We start from the raw sequence: 16066 nt of genomic DNA on the forward strand, positions 1-16066 counted from the left end.
AGAAACTTAATGTCAGTGTCTATATGCGCGATCTTCTTGGAGATCCTCTCCACTTTGAGCTGCCAGTTTGCGGTGTCGATGGTAGCCATGATGTGGAGAGGCCGGCATTGGACTGGGATGAGCACAGTAAGAAGTCTTACAACACCAGGTTAAAGTCCAACAGGTTTGTTTCGAATCACTAGCTTTCGAAGCTAGTTGGACAAACCTGTTGGACTTTAACCTGGTGTTGTAAGACTTCTTACTATGGTTAACCAAGGTGGTGAAGGATAGTATAAAACTGAAAGAAAAACCGTGTAATGTCACAAGGATTAGTGGTAGGCCAGAGGATTGGGAAATTTTTAAAAACCAACAAAAAATGACCAAAAAAAAAAAAAGAGGGAGCAGAGAAACTGAGGGTAAACTAGCAAGTAATTAAAAATGGACAGCAAGAATGTAATTAAACATATAAAAAGGAAGAGGGAGACCAAAGTGAGCATGGGCTCCGTCGATAACGAGACTGGGGAAATAATAATGGGGAACCCGGAAATAACAGAGGAGTTAAACAAATACTTTGCATCAGGCTTCATGGTGGAAGACACTAATAACATTCAAAAAACAAATAATCAAGTGTCAGAAGTGGGGTGGGGGGAGGAAATAAAGACAATAAGAGTCACTAGGGAAAAAATATTCAGAGAATTATTGGGGCTTAAAGCTGATAAGTCCCCTGGGCCTGATGGACGGCATCCCAGGACATTAAATGCCAGTTAGTTTAACTGCCTTTGGGAAAATGTTGGAATCCATTATAATGGATGTAATAGCAGAGCATTTAGAAATGCATAACATAATCAAGCAGAGTCAGCATGGCTTCATGAAGGGGAAATCATGCATGACAAATTGACTAGAATTCTTTGAGGTGGTAATGAGCAGGGTAGATGAAGGAGAACCAGTAGATGTAATTTACCTGGATTTTCTGAAAGCATTTGATAAGGTACCACACAAAAGGTTACTTGATAAGAAAAGAACCCATGGTGCTGGGGGTAATATTAGCTTGGATAGAGGATTGGCTAACTGATAGATGACAGAGAGTTGGGATAAGAGGACCATTTTCAGAATGGCGACCTGTAACTAGTGGAGTACCACAGGGATCAGGGCTGGGGCCACAATTATTCACAATATACAGTAATGACTTGGACAGGGGAAGTGACTGCACGGTTGCCAAGTTTGCGGATGACACAAAAATAGGTGGGAAGGCAAATGGTGAGGATGACAAGAGTCTACAGAGGGATAGAGAAAGGTATGGTGAGGGGTATGCATAAAGGTATGCACTTTGGTTGAAAGAATAAAGGAGCTGAATGTTCTTTTCGTGGAGAATGACTGCAGGAATCTGTAGTGCAAAGGGATTTGAGGGTCCTTCTGAATAAATCACAAAGAGCTAGCACGCAAGTTCAACAGGTACTTGGGAAAGCAAATGGAATGTTGTTCTTTATTTCAAAGGGAACGGAGTATAAAAATAGGGAAGTCCTACAAGAACCACACTAGTTAGATCGCACCTAGAATACTGTGAACAGGTTTGGACCCTTTATCGAAGGAGAGATATACAGGCATTGGCGGCAGTCCAGAGAAGGTACACTCGGTTGATCCCGGGTATGGGGGGGATTTTCTTATGGGGAGAGGTTGAGTAGATTGGGCTTGTGCTATTTGGCGTTTAAAAGCATGAGAGACAACCTTGTTGAGAAATGTCGGATCCTCAGGGGCCTGACAGGGTAGATGCTGAGAGGATGTTTCATCTTCTGGGAGAGTCTGGGACCAGAGGGCACAATCAAAGAGTAAGGATGTCACCCATTTAAGACAGAGATGAAGAGGAATTTCTTCTCTCAAAGGGCTGTGAATGTATGTAATTCTTTAGCGCAGAGAGCTGTAGAGGCTGGGTTGTTAAGAATGTTCAAGGCTGAGATGGACAGATTTTTTAATCAGTAAAGGAATCAAGGGAGGGGATAGTGAAGTTGAGGATTAAATCAGATCAGCCATGATATCATTAAATGGCGGAACAGACCCGAGGGGCCAAGTGGCCTACTTCTGCTCCTATGTTTTATGATCTTATGATCTTGTTTATCGTCGCTGGCTAGGTCAACATTTGTGCCTGTCCTTAGTTGCCCTAGAGAAGGTGGTGGTGAGCTACCTTCTTTAACGTCTGCCTTTCCGGAGGTGTAGGTGCACCCAGAGTCACTTATGGCGTGTTTTCCAGGATTTTGACCCAGCAACAGTGAAAGAACAGTGATAAATTTCCATGTAAGGACGGTGACTGACTTGGAGGGGAGCCGCCAGGTGTTCGCATGTATCTGCTGCCCTTGTACTTCTAGATGGTAGTTGCTGTGGGTTTAGAAGATGCTCCCTAAGGAGCCTCAGGGAGTTACTGCAGTGCATCTTGCAGATGGATGCTGCTGTTTGTTGGTGGTGGATGGATTGAATCTTTGTTGAAGGGGTACAATCAGGCGGGCTGCTTTGACCTGAATGGTGTTGAGCTTCTTGAGTGTTGTTGGCTGCACTCATCCGGGCAAATGGAGAGCTTTTTCTTATTTGTTTATGGGATGTGGGCGCCGCTGGCTAGCCTGCATTCGTTGCCCATCCCTAAGGCCATTCAGAGTGAACCACATTGCTGTGGATCTAGAGTCACATGTAGGCCAGACCAGGTAAGGACGGCAGATTTTTACAACAATTGACACTGTTTTCCAAACTGGACAACCAAATATGCCTCAAACATCCAATGTGTGCTGCAGACACGTTCATTCCTTTCTTACTGTGCAACAAAATCCATCCTAAAACTATCCTTGCAAAATGCTTCAAACAATATATTTTGGTTATCGCAGGAAGTTTTGAGAACACATTTCTCGGGAAAGTCTTTGAAGAAAGGAAAGCCCCCACACGGTGTGGAATTCTGACACTTTCCCAAACTGCTTTAATTCAGCAACAAGAGTGAAAGAGTGGGAAGATCATCCTGCTTTTAAAAAAAATAAAAGACCCACAAGTTAAACTAATTGAAATCACTTTCTATCAACAAAGCATGGCTGGAACATAGTAGAGTAAAAGAAATAACAATTAATAACTATCATTGCACTTCATAGACATCCTCATGTTAGGCTTGTGGATTAGGCTGAGGGATTAGGTTTTAGGATGAGATGGATCCTGTTTGGCCAACTGGCACAATGTTGGTGCTGCCCAGTCCTGTCAATGGCAGAGCTGCCAATAACCATTTGCAATCCACAAACATAAAAATAATAGGATTATAGATGCCAGTATTTAATGCTTTGATGAATGAATAGCTTAAACATTAAATGCATTACTTCGCCTGTTAAGAGTTTCAATAAGAAAATGAATGCGCACTGCTTCTGCCATCCTGTGGCTATCTGGTGCATATACTTCTATCTCGTCCATGAAGAGCTCTTCGCCCTGACTGATATGTTCACTGTTCTATATTCCACAAAGCACAATGTCTGTTTTTGCCATTTCCCTACCATGATGAGGTGTGCTAGGATGAGCTTCCAGTACAAGTTTAAGCAATTGTTAAAAAGATTAGTCAGACCGGGGTCAGAAGTTAACACAATGAGCACAATGGGAACAGTGGTATTTTTAAGGGGTAGGCTTGCAGAGCATGAAGGCGCAAACCAACAAGAGCTGTATTGGAAAAGGTGTTTACTCTACAGGCTGTTAGGATAGACTGCCTACGCAAACTGCTGATGACATCATCAATACGTCACGTGATCGGACTCTTAAAGTGACCTTGTTCCAACCTGGAACAAACATGAATACACAACACTTCCCTCCCCCTTTACATTGGAGGTCCCTGCAATGAAACACAATATAACATTAACAACCAAAATTTACAATGAACATTTAACAAACATGACAGTCGATAAGTTTCAGAGGACGTCGATTTCTGTGTGGTTGTCGGTGAACCTCAGGCGTCTGCTTTTCCATGTTGATGGCATCCTCTGGTGTTCTTGGTTTAGTCTGGACGTTGTCTGAACCGGAGTTGACGTGGTGTTCGGAGGTTGACTCGGTGTTGAAATGTCTTCAACTGGGGTATCGTCTTCCGCAGTTCGTTCTGATATTCTCAGGATCTCAGGAATGTCCAGGTCGTCACTTGGCACAGTTTGTTGCAGATTCTCGGTTGCCTCTGTCTCTGGCAAACTTGGTTCTAGTTGCTAAACGTTGATTAGTGTGTCTGCTCCACACTACATCATCCCGAGTTTGAATGGTGTAAGAGACCGGTGCTAAGGCAGTGGCAGGTATCTGCTTCTCACTGGTATAGTTCCTTGCTAATACTTCTTAACCTTTCTAAAAAACATGATATATAGCTTGTTAGGTGAATTGGACATTCTGAATTCTTCCTCTGTGTATCCGAACAGGCACCGGAATGTGGCGACCAGGGGATTTTCACAGTAACTTCATTGCAGTGTTAATGTGGGCCTCCTTGTGACACTAATAAAGATTATTATTATTAAACCTGACTACTGGTTCATATCAACAGTTTCTCTTGTCTGAGGCAGCTTCAGCAAATCAAATGCTGTACATAATTGATGGGTTACCATGAGTAATGCCGGAGAACTTTGGGTTGTGGAATGTGTTGTATTCCTGTATGTCATCAGGAATTGGCTTTGTCCTTTAAACAATGATCTTTGCTCACGAGTTACCTTCAATGAATGTTTAATTGTCTGAACAAACCTTTCACCCAGCCCATTTGTGGCAGGATGATAAGGAGTGGATCGGATGTGTTGGATTCCGTTTTTCTTTCGGTAATTTATGAATTCTTGTGAAATGAACTGCGGCCCATTGTCACAAAAAAGTTGTGCAGGGTGACCGAATCTTGCAAAAACCTCACCCAGTGTTGCTATTGTTCTCTCCGAGGATGTAGTCTTCATAATGGCAACTTCAGACTATTTCGAGTGCGTGTCTACCACAAATAAACACATTCATCCTTCAAATGGTCTGGCATAATCTCCACAGACCCTTTGCCATGGCCCTTCTGGCTATTCCCATTGTTGCAATGGAGCTAGTGGCTGCAGGTTTCAAACCATTGCACAAGCCAAACACATGCCTGCCTTCTCTTTGATTTCGCGATCGAGCTCTGGTCACCAAAAATAGTTTCTGGCTATCTCCTTCATCCTTACTATCCCACAATGACCTCCATGAAGTTGGTTTAGGACACGTTCCCTTAGAAATGACGGAATGGCAACCCTCATTTCCCAGTGGAGACAACCAGGCTGTATGGATAGTTCCAGTCTTCGGGTAACGTATGGTTTCAATTCTGGGTTTGTTCCCACAGTCCTGCCACAGAGTACAGTGTCCATAACCTGTGACAACGTTGGATTATTTCTGATATGCTTCTTAACTTGTCCTATGGTTACAAGACTGTTGTCGACTTATTCAAATTAGAATATATTGCCGCTCAAACTATTCATTGATGACCCGTGAGGTAAAGGTAATCTAGAGAGTCAATCAGCGTTCCCATGGAGATGATTGATGATATTTCTTTGTGTATACCTGTGCTGACAACTACAACGCCCATCTCTGCATCCGGCTCACTGCTCGAGATGGAATACCGGTGTACGGCCCAAGTTTCATTGTCGGTGCCTGACGATCCGATGGTAAAGTAAATTTCCTTCCCTACGGGTATTGGTAATAACATTCGATTCTGCAAATGATGCAGAGTTTCCTTCTCTATCTGTGCATAGTTCATTTCTGCTTTGTTGAAGGATTTTGATGCAAATGCTATTGGCTTCTCTTCACCTTGGGTATTGTGATAAACCACTGGTTCCACCCTGTAAGGTGATCGTAAGCCAGGTGCAGGGGTAACTTCAGCTCAAAGTGCGTCAGGATTTCTGACATTAGTAGTGCCTCTTTAGCTCGTATGAAGGCTCTCTTGCAATGATTCACCCATTTCCATTTCCTGTTTTGACACAATAAGCTGTGTAAAGGCTTGAGAATAGATTAGGGACAAGCCGATAATAGTTTAATAAGGCCAAAAATGATTAAAATTGATTTAGGTTTTGTGGTGCAGGTGCCTCAGCTATCGTTTTACTTTTGAAGCTGATTTGTGCAGTCCCTTTGCATCTAAGACGTGCCCCAGGTATTCAATGGAAGATTTGAAGAATTCACATTTATTCCTCTGTACTCGTAGTCCATAATCTTCTAGTCTCTGAATGCAGCATCTAAATTTTGAAGATGCTTTTCTTCATTCTTTCCATGATGTGGAGATGCCGGCATTGGACTGGGGTGAGCACAGTAAGAAGTCTTACGACACCAGGTTAAAGTCCAACAGGTTCCAGAAACATATAGATTTATATATATATACTTTGTCTATATATATGTTTCTGGAACCCACCCCTTCATTCACCTGAGGAAGGAGCAGTGCTCCGAAAGCTTGTGATTCAAAACTAACCTGTTGGACTTTAACCTGGTGTTGTAAGACTTCTTGCTGAGCTTGTTCTTTCCAGGAACTAAGATATCATCTAAGTCGCACTGGTCTCCTTCCAGTCCATTTGGAATTTGATCCCTAACATATTGGGACAACACAAATACAGACATGATGCCAAATGGAAGTCTTTTACATTTGAATAGCCCTTTGTGTGTCACAATTGTCAAATATTGTTGTGAATCTAGATCCACATTTATCTGGAGATAAGATTGACTAATGTCAACTTTACTGAAATGCTGACACTTAGAAATGTTCCTGTTAAATCGCACCCTGTATTTGTGTTCGGGTCTCAGATGATATTTTATGGATTCTAGTGCTCAAACCTAATACTTGGGCTTCCTTAGCTGCTAATTTTATGGAGATCGCGATTTCTAAAGCCTTCCTTAGATTTAAGTTGCTTTTGTTCACAGTCTTTTTTCAACTGTTTCCCTTATTAACCCACACACTAGCCTGTCTCTAATGGTGTCGTTGAAGACATCTCCAAATTCACAGTTTCCAGCTAATTTCTTCAAAGTAGTTATGAACTGTGCGATTGACTCACCTTCTTACTGGTTACTTTTATGGAACCTGAACCTCTCGGCGATGACTGAAGGTTTAGTTGGGAGGTGACCTTGCAATACCTTCACAATCTCATCAAAGGTTTTTGAGCCTGGTTTTTCTGGCTTCACAGGAGGTTGAATGTTTACCCCCCATTGTACTCTGGAAAGCTGGGACGACAATATCTGTTGCAATTTTATTTTCTTGGACAAAATAATCAAATCTTTCAGTGTATGTGCACCACCACTCTGTTTTCTCATCAAAGGTCCCATGGCGCCAAAAACCCCTGCCAATTGTACTGTGGTGAGGGCTTGCATAGACATAATGTGCCACAAATATGTTTAGCACGAACTGGCTTTTTTCTTCAAACATCGTACCACTGAGCTTACGTCTGTTTCCTTCCGAGTTTCGGGACAACTCAACCTCTGACTTATTACTACAGAGTACTTGCTACTCACAGTGCTCCCCGTTTTGTTTCAGATCTTTCCGAGCAGAGCACGTAACAAGTTACTTTTCATTGTTGTTTCCTCCCAAATTTTCGCTCCTTCAATGGCTGCTACCAATATTTTCCCCGCCCTCCCTTCACCAACAGCTATGGTGTAGCAAGGTTTCTAGCTTCTTAATTATTTTCAAATGTCTGTGCACAGATTGATGATTTTTCTATTTTTTTAATTTAACTTCTCCGGGAGTCTGTGCTGACCTTCTCGTCGCTAGTTGAACAACAAGAGCTTTATTGGAAAGGTCCTTATTCTACAGGCTGTTGGGATAGATTGCTCGTCTGCCCATGTAAATGGCACAGTAAGAAGTCTTACAACACCAGGTTAAAGTCCAACAGGTTTGTTTCGAATCACTAGCTTTTGGAGCGCACCTCCTTCCTCAGGTGAATGACAAGTTGGATTCCAGAAACACATATATAGACAAAGTCAAAGATGCAAGACGATACTTTGAATGCGAGTCTATGCAGGTAATTAAGTCTTTACAGGTCCAGATGGTGCAATTGGAGAGAGGGGTAATCCCAGGTTATAGAGGTGTGAATTGTCTCAAGCCAGGACAGTTGGGAGGATTTTGCAAGCCCAGGCCAGGTGGTGGTGGTGGTGGTGGTGGGGGGGGGGGGGGGGGGGGGGGGGTGACTGTAATGCGACATGAATGCAAGGTCCCGGTTGAGACGTACTCATGTGTACGGAACTTGGCTGTAAGTTTCTGCTCGGCGATTCTGCATTGTCACACGTCCTGAAGGCCGCATTTAAATGGCCGATGCTGTCATCAATATATCACATGATCGGAATCATGAAGTGAGCTTGTTCCAACTCAGAACAAGCACGAACGCACAACAGGAATAATGTTTGATTTCAGCTCCAGTAGCATGAAGGGGTGTTCCAGTTGTTAAAAGTCCCTTGAATACTTTTGAAATTAACTTTGATTTCTGGAGACCAGCGTCTGCTAATTGGCTCTCAGTCTTTGCGACCCAAAATCTGGTCCCCCTCATCTTTCTGACAATCCCAATTTTATCACAGAAATGTGAATATAAAAAAAAACAGTTTCACTGATATAGATATTAAACATTGATTCATGAGACTGGCCACTCTATAGAGGGATAGAGAACTGTCAGACCTCAGTAAATTACTGGCCCGACATCACTCAAGAAAAGAACTTCTGACATATGTGTTTATGTTTTAAGGTTAGGACGGTCAGATCTCTGCTAACATTAAAAAACAATGGCCCCGACTTTAGGCTGTGTTGTTTTGTGCATGAAAGCTTAATGTGCTTATCTGGACTATTAATAGTTAGCTGCACTTAAATGTTTACATGCTTGAATTTGCGGCTTGAATGCTGAATTTCCCACAATTATATAAACAGCAACAACAATCGCACAAAAGGGCTCCCTACACTGAGAACAGAGCCGCAGAGTGCTTCACAGAAAGGTGGCACCAGGCTGAAAAGAAGCCATGGGATGAAGGCATGACAAAGGAGATGATTTCTCTGGAGGTTTTTAAAAGCAGGAAATGTCCGAGGCTGATTTGGGGGCGGGGGTTGTTATGTCAGACGCGTATGTGAAACAGCAACAATTAGTGGGAGAGTACAGGGAATGGGGAACATGCGTTGTGAGAGGGATACATGTATATCAGTCTTTTGATGTGAAGTGGGAACCTAATAAGGTCACACTAACAGAGCCAGGATGTCAAATGCAACGTACAATCTTATTAGTTTACCCCGAGATGGATGGAGATACAACAGAATCCACTTCATTCGCAAATTAAAAGTTCTCGGTATTCAGCAATGTGATTCTACACGGGATTTAACTGCTGTGAAATGTGGAAATGCTAATCTTTCATCATTTCTCTCAATGGCTGAATCAGAAGTACATTTACAGTGTAGTCTCAACCTGTCTGCTAGCCTGAGGTTTCAAAGTTCCTGTTATGCATCAGTTCTCCCCAGGTTCCGATTCCTTTGTGGTATTGTGTAGTCAGCCTTCTGAAATGCAAATCTAGTGACATTTGATTTTTTAAAAAAGTTTTGACCAGCTCGACTGATTAAATATAGCAAGAGCGCACCACAGTTCAAAAAGGATAACTCGCTGGATAAGATTTTCGGTGAAAGATTCCTTTAAGTTTTTTCTACCCGGGGCCGGTTTAGCTCAGTGGGCTAGACAGCTGGTTTGTAATGCAGAACAAGGCCAGCAGCGCAGGTTCAATTCCCGTACTGGCCTACCCAAACAGGTGCTGGAATGTGGCGACCAGGGGCTTTTCACAGTAACTTCATACTTGTGACAATAAAAAATTATTATTATTATTATTATTATTAAGTGGTCTTTGCTCAATTTGGCAGTAGTATGAGCTTTTGTACCTGGAACGCAGCGTTTCAGCTTGGTTGAAGCATTTCAGAAAAAACTATAAGGAGGATTCATGTATCCAACTCAAATGTCTGCAAGAATATGTTTGGGAGGGCAGCATGGTGGCACAGTGGTTAGCACTGCTGCCTCAGTGCGCCGAGGTCGCAGGTTCGATCCCGGCTCTGGGTCACTCTCAGTGTGGGGTTTGCACATTCTCCCCGTGTTTGCGTGGGTTTCGCCCCCACAACCCAAAGATGTGCAGGGTAGGTGGATTGGCCATGCTAAATTGCCCCTTTATTGGAAAAAAAAAGAATTGGGTACTCTAAATTTAAAAAAAGAATATGTTTGGTTTGAGAACAGCTTGTTTCAATTTTAAAAAATGCACCTTTGGTTAGGGGCTGCCGCTGAAGATTGCTGAATGGAGGAGCTTTGGGCTGATATGTAAAGAAGAGTAAAGGTGTTCGCCTGCTGTTCTGTTCAATGTTTATCCCTTAGCCAACATTGCTAAATACAAAAACATACTATCTGGCCATTTAGTAGTTTGCTGTTGGAGGGACTTTGCTGTCTGCAGATTGGTTGCTGCGTTTCCCGACATTTCAAAAATATTCAGTCAGCTTGTTAAAAACGTCCTAAATGAGTAATGTTCAATAATAAGGGATGGTCAGGTAGCGTCTTTCAGCAATTGATGAAATGCTCAATAAAAAAGTCATCAGCAGGTCACTCTCACACACCTTCCCATGTCTGCCGAGTAGTTTGTTGATCTAGCTTTGTGGTTACCCTGGCTGTATTATCTTGGCAAACCAGGGAATGGATAGCAAATAAAGCAAGTCCCACCCTCAAATTTAAAACACCGGGAAGATTCTGGAATACATTAACGGCACAGGTCTGTACAAAATAACTGGTAATACATCGCTGACTGTTGCAACCTCTTCCTCAGAGTGTACCCTTAGCTCAAGCATCTAATGTTCCTATCTCCGTTATCTGGCAGCCACGTACAAGCCAGGCCGAGCAACATATACAATGACACTAAAATTTCTTACACCACTGCAAGTGCAATAATATTGTGGACATAACACGTACAAATGCATTGGGATGTCATTGTGAAATAAAGTTGTTTTTAAAAAAATTTAGTGTACCCAATTCATTTTCCAATTAAGGGCCAATCCACCTAGCCTGCGGGGAATCAATCTGAGTGGGTGGGGGGTGGTAGTTTCTCTTCAGCAGAGATATTTTGGAGCTAGCTGCAAACACGCTGCTGATCTTGAAGATCACTAAATAAATCCCTTTTTGTTCACTCATGAACTCTTTAAAAGCGCACATTACAATGATGTAGATAATCTGTTCATTATCTCATTGCCACTATTTGGATCTTGCTGTGCACAGATCAGCCACTGCGTTTCCTACATTACAACAGGGATAACATTTCAAAAGCACTGACCCAGCCCTGAAGTATTTTGGAACACTTCTGAGTCTGTGAAAAGTTTTGTACAAATGAACGTCTTTCTTTAATCTATGCTTTTGAATATACAGGAATAACATTTTGTGAGTCGCACACTCTTTAATTCACCGAGAATGCTTGGCCTTTTAATGAGTGAGTTGTTTCTGCGAATTTCCATCCACCTTCAACCTGGGGCGGCACGGTAGCACGGTGGTTAGCACTGTTGCTTCACAGCTCCCGGCTTGGGTCACTGCCTGTGCGGAGTCTGCACGTTCTCCCCGTGACTGCGTGGGTTTCCTCCGGGTGCTCCGGTTTCCTCCCACAAGTCCCGAAAGGCGTGACGTTCGGTAATTTAGACATTCTGAATTCTCCCTCTGTGTACCCGAACAGGCGCCGGAATGTGGCAACTAGGGGCTTTACACAGCAACTTCATTGCAGTGTTAATGTAAGCCTACTTGTGACACTAATAAAGATTATTATTGTCACATGATGCAGTTTGCCGTTTAACCTTTGGAATTCGCAAAGTTTAAAAGTCTGAAAACGAAATGAGGCCACCAGGGGAAAAAAAATTCTCCACTGACCACAGAGAAATACAGTGAACCTCATCTAGATGAGCACTTACTTTTGGATTCCTCCGGAATGGAACAAGTCAATCTTCCTGAAGTCAATTCAGATGATGTCCATTTTGCACAAATATTTTAATCTAACCATACACTCAAAATGATGAGCATCAACAGGCTATTCCAGAACACATTTCCAGACATTGCCGCTGGTTTCTTGTTGTTTGATCAACATAATCCTGTGACATTAAATTATTTCCATTCAAATGTTGCAGCACAGCAGCAGTCCTGTTTCCATTCTGTTTGTAAAGCTATGACTTCTGGCAATCAACAATGGATGTATTCGAAATAAACTCTGGGAACTACATCATCTTTATTAATCCTTTTGTGTGTGGAATCACGCCTCAATTAACTGAAAGTTGGAGTCTGCGTCAACAGCCTTCACTGGTACAAAAGAGAATGCGCCAAAATTATAATTAAACCCTCACATAAAATTAAAGCAGATGTGCTAGCAATCGTGACACATTACCAGGGTGTGATTTCAAGCCTATAATTTTATTTCAGCAATTCAGATGACGGCTACATGTCAACTACATGAGAACCGCCGTTGTCGTTTGTACCATTTCAAATTAAGCCGAAGATTAGGTTATAGCATCGCAATCACTCGGAGGTACTCCATCAGAGTCACAGGTAATGCCTTCAGCACTCAAAGAAAAAAGAGTTACCTATCTCAGCTAGCAGTAAAAGAGAAAACAAATCGGAATTTTATATGACTCAGTTTTCCACTGACAAGGGGGGGGTTGGGGAGGCGGGGGGACAACTTCTATTAGAATTCTAAGAGACAAGTGAGGTGTTTTCTGGTTATTTTTCATGAAGGGAATCGATCATGAAGTGGAAAGGTTGCTGATGAAGTAATGTGCTCTTTTTGAGAATATACTTGCAACTCAGACTTTGGATATCAGCGGGGTTTAAACTGAGCAAGCCGCCTATCTTTGCTGCGTCGGCTGTTCTCTACAAAACAGAAGCACTCTGCCATGTCTCCGAAAACTGGCGTCCAATTTTAAGAGTGCTCAGTAATTGGGCAAGGGGATGGATCCATCTCTTCAAATTGTGCCGTCAGCCATTTGGAAATATAAGGAGGAAATAATTCCATTGATCATTTTAGTTATCGAGAGAAACGTTACTTGGTCAATCTTAATTTTAACCTCTACAGCTGGTTTGCATAAAATCCTGAGGTTTTCATTATTTTCCAGAAATATGGACCTGTTCCCATTGATCGTCCCAAAGAACAATTTTAGTATCGCAGAGGTGAAAATGCGCAGATAATGTTGTTTTAAATATCTGTGTTCGGCATTAGAAATGGTGCGTCAATAAGAAAATATTTGCAGAAGAATGCAAATACTTGACCGCAGAAGTCTGCTGAGCCCTAGTTTGGAATCCATGAGATGGTGAATATTCTTTTGTGCATTTGCAAAAGATTGAAGTGTCAATTAGTTCTGGAACCTTCCGGTTATCTCGGAAATCTAACTAGTGGTGTCTGCCAGAAACTGAGACTGGCAATTTAGAGATATATAAATTGTTTTCTTCACCAACAAATTGGGTTGAATGCTTCTTTTTTTAATTGGTTGAAAACCACTCTGCCTCGATAATCAACCAGCATCCAAAAACCTGCAATCATATATCACAATCTGTTGCAGTCCTCTTTGAAAATAAGCAAGCTCATGGCCATAGCGTTTGCCAGCAGTGTTGTCACCCCATCACAAATTAGGGGAATAGCAACTGTATGTCTGGCAAGAGCTGATTTATTTGCAAGGAAGAAAAGTCTTACATATATCTATGCGCACACATATAGTGCCTTCCATGACCTCCGAAGGTCCCAGAGCACTTCACAGCTGGAAAAATACTTTTGATAAGCAGTGACTGTTATATCCAGCCTGCACTGTACGTGACCTGGGAGCTCTCTGAGGCAGGGTGACAGAGTTGTCCCATCAGCAGTTGACGTAGATGTGGTTTAGGGGAAGGCCGATAAGTTCATGAAGAACAAAAAGAAAAAACACATATTCTGATGGTGAAAGATCAAGCTGGATGATGTAGGTTGGGAGGAGTTTCATGTGGCGCATGAACAATGCATTGAGCAGTTGGACTGAAGGGTCTATTTCTGTGCTTTAAATCCAATACAATTCTTTGTGTAGTGGCGTGCGGACTTATGAGCAATGATGATCTGGTAAAGACCCTCCAACCCAACCAGCCTGTCTCACACAATAGCTTCGCATATCACAATATATACGTTCTCATTCTCACCTAAAACCACATCATTGCTTGAACGAGGTGAAAAGATAGACAAATATTAAGGTCAATTCTGTTCCATCTGTACAATCGAAACTAGTCCTGACGGTCAGGCTGGCTGAGTCCCTGGAAGCTCCTGCCTTTTACAGGGAGGTGCTGCCTGCTGCAAACAGAATGTGATCCAATTCTTGTTTGAATACATTTGTGAAAATGTCTTTTGGTATTTGTAGCCAGCACATGAATATATGACTTGAGAATGAACTTGTGATTTTGTTTGTATATGTTTACAGTGCCCTTTTTATCTTTTTCCAAATTTGATTGATTTGATTTATTGTCACAAGTGCCGAAGTACAGTGAAAAGTATTTTTCTGCGGCCGAGGGAACGTACACAGTACGTACATAGTAGACAAAAGAACAATCAACAGAGAACATTGAAAAATGGTACATCGACAAACAGTGATTGGTTACAGTGCGGAACAAGGGGCCAAACAAAGCAAATACATGAGCAAGAGCAGCATAGGGCGACGTGAATAGTGTTCTTACAGGAAACAGGGAAATTGTACAATCGTTAACAAAACTACCCCAGAATTTTATAAAACAGCATTGCCGTTTTCCTGAGCAGATTGAAAGCCAGTAAAGTATTCAGGAAGGTCAAATGACACGGTTCTTGATGTCTCTTGAACCACGGTATGCATCGCTGTAAATCCTATATTACAGCAGTGACAATATTTCAAATGCAGGGTAAAGGCTGATCCTGAGGTTGTGAAAAGCAATGTATAAACCCAAGTCTTCCTTTCTGCTCCTGGGTAGCACATCTCCAATTCTTACCCCTGCATGGTAATCTGCTCCTCTGGAAGTACAGATATTTTGCGGGGCTTTTCCCCCCCGTTTGTTGCTAGTTTCAACAAGTGATCATGTTCTTTTTCTGGAAATTGGAGATTTCTTTTGGCCTAACTTTTCATTGAAAAGTTTATTGTAATATTGGCATGTCTTAAGTGTTTAATACACAGAGCTAAATTTCCTGTACTATAAACCTGTGCCTGATGGAACTGAAAGATAAATATTGTTAACCACACATTGGCGTTATCGTGTGGATCATTATGCATTTCCATACATGGTAATGCTGCCTAACATAGAGCAAACTAAAAAACAAACAGCACTGACATTCTTTTTGCAAAATAAGCTTTTTCTGTCAACACGATTTGATTTTCCATTCCCCACCCTCTCCCTATCTTTTCATTATGATTTACAAACATTTTCTTAGTACAAATGAGCTGCTTTCCCCCACTGAATTGCATTTGTAGTAAGATGTTTTGTGGTTGTAAGCCGAAAATTGATAGAATAAGATGCTAAAGATTTTGAGAATTTATTTTCTAATCAGCAAGTTCTCTGACACAGGCTAAAAAAACCTTCACCGCATTTAATGGTCTCCAAATGTAAAACTGCTGAGAAATCTGGATCTATAATCCTTTCTGCTCCGGCCCAACAAATCATTTAAATAGCATTTGGACTTAACTAAAGGCCCCCCCCCCCCCCCCCATTTTCAATCTGGCGGATGGTGGTGCTGGCATTGCAAGATTATTGTGACAGCTAGTATTTCCTGGGATGATTTGACGTGCCGTATATTTTAATAATGATATAAAGGTAGCAAGTGATGAAGGGATCATGCAAAATGCATTGTGGGTTCCTTTATTCATTTTTGGCACATGTAAACGGATATACATGGGCGACAGAAAACTTGAGGGCATCAGGGCTGCAGAGCTGTGTGTGCTGTGTTCTGCTCCAGGAAAAAGTAGAACTGAGGCTGGATCACACAACACACTTCTCTTGATGGCATGCTGCTATTCCTGAAAGGCATATTACAACAAGCACTCATGGCTGGAACATATATAGTGGAATGATCTGTACCCTTGATGTTAACCTGATTCCCTTTCTTCTTCTATCACCAGATTGTCTGATTT

Source organism: Scyliorhinus torazame, chromosome 13 (genome assembly GCF_047496885.1).
Source record: "Scyliorhinus torazame isolate Kashiwa2021f chromosome 13, sScyTor2.1, whole genome shotgun sequence".
Taxonomy (NCBI): Eukaryota; Metazoa; Chordata; class Chondrichthyes; order Carcharhiniformes; family Scyliorhinidae; genus Scyliorhinus; species Scyliorhinus torazame.